This window comes from Symphalangus syndactylus, chromosome 5 (genome assembly GCF_028878055.3).
Source record: "Symphalangus syndactylus isolate Jambi chromosome 5, NHGRI_mSymSyn1-v2.1_pri, whole genome shotgun sequence".
Classification (NCBI taxonomy): domain Eukaryota; kingdom Metazoa; phylum Chordata; class Mammalia; order Primates; family Hylobatidae; genus Symphalangus; species Symphalangus syndactylus.
The window spans coordinates 91,143,488-91,149,879 of NC_072427.2; the positions used below are offsets into that span (position 1 = coordinate 91,143,488).

Here is a 6,392-nt window from a genome sequence, read left to right on the forward strand (position 1 = left end):
TTTATTTATTTATTTTTTGAGGCTGGGTCTTGCTCTGTTGCCCAGGCTGAAATGCAGTGTGCTTCCATGGTTCACTGCATCCTCAACCTCCGGGGCTCAAGCATTTCCCCTGCCTTGGCCTCTCAAAGTGCTGGGATTACAAGTGTGAGCCACTGTGCCCAACTTTAGTTGAATTTTTCAAAGCTACAGATATCAGCAGATTGTATTCATGTGGCAAAGTGTAGTTAATTAGGTGTAACTATTCATTGACCTGTTGGTGATTCTTAATATGTGGAAAGTTTCTGGATATTTTAGGAGTCCTGCAGTTTTTTTATCTTGTGGGTAAAAATTGATGACAAGGTAACAAAATTATGTATTTACTAAAAATGAAACAGAAATGTGTATGTCCTCACTTTTTAGTAATATCTGACAGATAACCTTTTCACCCAGACTTTCCCAGGGCTCTCTTTTAAGGCTGGCTCTGCGCGTATCAGCAGTTCTCTTACAGTCATGTGTTATCAGAGTGTGAATGGAATCATGAACCCGGAGTAGCCACACGACTTCACAGGACCACAAACTGAACTGCATTCATGAAAATAAATTTTAAAATGGTGGAGTTAAGTGCTTCTTATCTCTTCTGCTTTCTTTTTCACCTTTTTAGTTATTGAATCATTTACATACTACAGATTTAGAATACTTACCCATTTATATTTTCTAGTTCCAGTTCATTTACTGCTTTTGGTAATGATTAGAAATAGGGTAAGGAGATACTGTGTTCTAACTCCTTCTTGAGTAAACTTGGTTTCCTTTACATAGTCAAGTATTGGAAGTCTTGTGCATAGCGTGTTTATGAACATATCCCGAAGGCAGAAATCTAAGCATTTCCCTTGTTGCAAAAAAAGTTTTCATTCATTCAGAAATGTGCCTGCAGAGCCCTGAGGTAACATCATATGACCTGGAATCTGGTCCTAGCTGGAGCTAGATCCTTTTCTTGTGCTGAGGGTCAGTGTGGTAAGTAAGGAAGAGTGATCTTGGAAAAGCAGATTATGTTCAATCCCAGGCCAGCCCTTACAGGCCAGGTGACTTGGGCAGATGCCTCGAAGCTTCCTGAGCAACAGTTTTCTCAGCTGTAAACTACAGATAATACTGGTGACAATACTCCCTGGGTGGTTATCTACTTCCCTTGGGGTCCAGGTTTTCATCTGCTTAATGAAGGAAATTCTCTGCTTGCTTTGCTGAATTGTGAGAATAATGATATAAGAATGCTTTTGAAGAACTGTAAGGTGGTATTTCCATGTTGACACACCTTTGTGTGCCCCACCTCAAAGACGCTGACTGTGTCGTGGTAAGAAAGGAGTGGGGAGCTGCTTTGGGGGGCAGCCGGAGCTCTCACTTTTCATTCCTTCTTGTACTTGCTCTTGCTAACTTGAGAACCATGGAGCTTGGCAGTGTGAAATGGCTAAGAGTGGAAGTAGTTGGGGGACAAGTTTTGCATCAGCAGTAATCCTGGGAGAACCCTAGAAGCAGATAACTCTGGGCATTGTAGTTTTTCATAATTTTGGTAGGGAGAGAATCATAATTGCTTCAGACTGCCCAGGAGTAAACCTTTTCTTGTGCTAAGAAGCAGGCAGCAGGTGCAGGAGGTTGGCTGTCAGTGCAGCAGAGCCACGTTAGGGCCAGATACCAAGCCATGCACAGTGGTGCTTATCCTTAGTCCCAGCTACCTGGGATGCTGGGGCAGGAGGATCGCTTGAGCTCAGGAGTTCGAGTCTAGCCTGAGCAGACATCAGGCCTGGGGAGGTTTCCCATTCAAAGGAGAGCTCCTGAAGAAAACAAGCAATACGAAGGATAGAAACAGCATTAAAAATGCAGAAGAGCATTCTGTTGAAAAACATGACTGTAGGAAACAGCTATTTTTTAAAAGTCAGGAACCCCTGCTTTTTCCAAAAGCAAATAATGAGATGTATGAGAAGCAGCAGCTAGCTGAAAGGAAATTTTAAAAATTTAATGGAAAAGATTTTAACAGAAGCAAAACTTCAACTTTAAAGTTAAAATCTGTATTATATAAAATACCAACAAATAGTATGCGATCTAAGTTGTATATATATTACATATATATAAAATAGGGTATAATACAAAGCCATTATGTGGAGGACTAACTTGAGATGGTGTCCTAAGATGCAGGACAGAAATGGAGAAGTAACAGATGACAGACAAGACAGTATATGCCCAGTATATTAGAGCAGTCCAGAGGGAACCAGTAGGATGTGTACAGTCATGCACCACATAAGGACATACCAGTGGCGGACCGCATGTAGACAGGCGTCCCATAAGATCGTATGGAACTGAAAAATTCCTTTCGCCTAGGCTGTGGTAGCCATCCTAAGGTCAGAGCTCGTGTTACTTGTGTTTGTGGTGTTGCTGGTGAAAACATGCCTACTGTGCTGCCAGTTTAAAGGTCCAGCACATACAATTATGAACAGTACATAATACTTAGAATAAATTGACTATGCTACTGGTTTATGTACATCCTATTTTTTGCGATTTTAGAGTGTATTCCTTCTACTCGTAACAAAACAGCGAACTGTAAAACAGCCTTAGGCAGGCCCTTCCGGAGGTGTCCAGAAGCAGGCATTGTCATCACAGGAGATGACAGTTCCATGTGTGTTATTGTCCCTGAAGACCTTCCAGTGGGACAAGATATGGAGGCGGAAGACAGTGATATTGATGATTCTGACCCTGTGTAGGCCTAGGCTAATGTGTGTGCTGTGTCTTAGTTTTTAACAAAAAGCAAAAAACAAAACTTTTGAATGGAAAAAAGCTTATGGAATAAGGATATAAAGAAATATTTCTGTACAGCTGTACAGTGTATTCGTGTTTTAAGCTAAGTTATTAGAAAAGAGTCAGAAAGTTAAAAAAAAAAAATTAAAGTTTAGAAAGCAGAAAAGTTACAGGAAGCTGAGGTTGACACCAGCAGAGGCAGCAGCCTGAGCAGCTACAGCCTGCGCTCTCTCCCACCTGCCCTGAGGTCTCTCCCTTCTTTCTCCTCCTCCACCACCTTTTCTTCTCCTCCTCCTTGCCTTTCTGCCCACCCCTATCGTTTCATCCCTGCCCCGCCCCTGCCTGCTCTCTTTCCCTCAGTCGCCTCCTGCCTGGAGTTCTTGGTTTTCATCCCCACTGGCCAAAGACTTGACCACTCCAAGTCCAGCTCCCCATAGCCCTGCTTGATATGGACACTGGTATGATTGAAGTTGGATTAAATGTCATTCTCACCACCTGGCTACTCACCACCTGCACGGAAAGGAAGTTGGCAGTATCATCAGAAAGAGGAGAATCAGTTAAGATGCATGAGGAGAGTGCTGCATGTATCAGCATCTCAGAAGGGAGTTGTTCTGAGAGAATTATCACCTTGGCTGGACCCACTAGTGCCATCTTCAAAGCAAGATTGGAAGAGGATATCAGTAGCTCTGTGACAGTAGACAGCTGCCAGTAGACTCCCTGGTCACCCTGATGCTGGTGGTCCCTGCTAGTCAGTGTGGCTCATTGGAAAAGGTGGTTGCAAGATCAAGGCAATACAAGAAAGTACAGGGCTCCGGTCCAGGTGGCAGGGGACATGCTCCCCAACGCTGCTGACTGAGCCATCACTATCGCTGGGATTCTGCAGTCCATCATTGAGTGTGTTGGACAGGTCTGTGTGGTCATATTGGAGTCTCCCCCAAGCGCATGGCCATCCCATACTGGCCCAAGCTGTCCAATTCTCCGGTGATCTTTGCAGGTGATCGGGCAGGTACAGCACAGGCAGCGACAGTGTGAGCTTTCTTTCTCCACACCACTTCTTCCATGTGCCTCAACTGTGACCTGGAGGGACCACTTCTAGAGTTGACCAAGCTGTGCCCGTTGACAATGCAATAATCTAGTTTTCCTACAGTAGATGGCAACGCTGGGATTCAGTGCGGGTTTGGATGCATCTGCTCAGGCCACTTCTCATAAACACCATTCCAAATGATATTGTCTGCATAATCAGGCGTCAAGGCACCAGAATCAATGAGATCTATCAGATGTCTGGAGTGTAGATCAAAATTGTGAACCCAGTGGAAGGATCTACTGATAGGCAGGTTACTATCACTGGATCTGCTGCCAGCATTAGCCTGGCTCAATGGCTAATCAATGTCAGGCTCTCCTTAGGATGAGTGGCATGGGGAACAGCTAGAACAATGCAGATTCACGTACTATAACCCCTTTCTGCTGTTCACCACCACCCACCATCCATCTGTAGTTTCTGAACAGGCAGCCATGTCAGGTTTTAAATAGTTTGTAAATTTTTGGTTTTTACACACTATCATCCATTCCTTTATTTTTTATTTTTTTAAAAGATGAGATGGAATCTCACTCCATTGCCCAGGCTGGTCTTGAACTCCTGAGCTCAAATGATCCTCTCACTTCGGCCTCCCACAGTGTTTGGATTACAGGCGTGAGCCACTGTGCCAGCCTGTCATCCACCCTTTTTTTTTAATTAAGGTGTTTCAATTCCTTTCTCTGTTCCAGTGTTGATGCTGAGATTGTATTTAGCAATATAAGTTTCCCCCTGTTTTTGTAGTTGTTGTTTGTTTGTTTTTTGAGAAAGGGTCTTGCTCCGTCGCCCAGGCTGGAGTACAGTGGGGCAAACATGGCTCACTGCAGCCTTGACCGCTCAGGCTCAAGCAATCCTCTCACCTCAGATCCCCAAGTAGCTGGGACCGCAGGTGCATGCCACCACACCCGGCTAATTTTTGTATTTTTCAGAGAGACAGGATTTCATTATGTTGTCCAGGCTGGTCTTAAACTCCTGAGCTGAAGCAATCCACTTACCTCGGCCTTTCGAAGTGCCGGTATTATAGGCGTGAACCACTGTGCCCAGCCCTCCATGTTTTTGTTTTTTGGCTTATGAACTTTTCTGTTTATTATGAAAATGTAAGAGTGGGATGTTAATACATTTCAATTTAGTTCTGTAATATCAGGAATTTTTCAAAAAATTAAAAGGCGCATTGGAGCTTTTTCTTTGTGAATAGAAACTGGATGCCACAGTGAACAACAAAAAAAGATGTGAAGATTAATTTATTATTGGAGAACAAATTTTAAACAAATAAATTTAGTGTAGCCTGTGTACAGTGTTGATAAAGTCTACAGTAGTGGACAATAATAACCTAGGCCTTCACATTTCACTCACTGACTCACCCAGAGCGACTTCTAGTCCTGCAAGCTGCATTTATGGTAAGTGCCCTATATCAGTGTGCCGGCTTTTGTCTTTTATACCTTATGTTTACTGTATCTTTTTTGTGATAAGATATGTTTAAATATGCAAATGTTTGCCATTGTGTTACAGTTGCCTACAATATTCAGTACAGTAACATGCTGTACATGTTCATAGACTAGGTGTGTAGTAGGCTATAGAATCTAGGTTTGTGTAAGTACACTATGATGTTTACACAATGACAGAATCATCTAGTGACACATTTTTCAGGATGTTAAGCAAAACATGATTGCATATCTATATAGATATCAGGAAAATTGGCTTACTTGATTATGGAGGCTGAAAAGTCCCACAACAGGCTGTCTGCAAGCTGGAGACCCTGGGATGCTGGTAGTATGGCCCAGTGCAAGTCCAGAAGCCACAGAACCAGGGAAGCTGATGGTGTAACTCTCAATCCTAGGCCAAAGGCCTGAGGGCCTGGGGTAATTGGGGAGGGGCACTGGTGTCAGTCTTGGAGTCCAAAGGCCAGAGAGCCTGGAGTTGTGATGTCCTGTTCAAGGGCAGAAGAAGGGTGACCCAGCTCCAGGAGAGAAAGAGAATTCACCATTTCTTCATCTTTTTCTACCTGGGCCCCCAGTGGATGGATGGTTCCTGCCGACATTGAGGGAGAATCTTCCCATTCACTCCACAGACTCAGGCTAAACTCTTCTGGAAACACCTTCACACAGACACCCAGAAATCATGCTTTACCAACTCTCTATGCGTCCCTTTGTCAACCTGGTACTAAAATCAAGCAGGAATGGCTGTACTTAGATAAAACAGACCTTACGCCAGAAGCAGTAAACAGTTATTATATAATAGTAAAGAGATCAATCTAATGAGGAAATAACAACTAAATATATGCACCCAACACTAGAGCACCCGGATTTATAAGGCAAATATTTCTAGATTTAAAAAGAGAGATAGACTCCAACACAATAATTGTTGGGGACTTCATCTCAGTCTCAGATCATCTAGACAAAATTAACAAAAACCCATTGGATTTAAACTAGACTTTAGACCAAATGGATCTAACAGACATTTGTAGAACATTTTACCCAACAACTGCTGAGTACACATTTTTCTCATCAGCACATGGAACATTTTCCAGGATAGACCATATGTTAGGACAAAAAGCAAGTCT

At 43.1% G+C, this 6,392-nt stretch overlaps 1 pseudogene; it reads left to right on the plus strand.

Moving 5' to 3' along the window:
- Positions 1-19: 19 nt before the first annotated feature.
- On the plus strand, positions 20-5,757 carry LOC129482996 (poly(rC)-binding protein 2-like; annotated as a pseudogene).
- Positions 5,758-6,392: the final 635 nt, after the last annotated feature.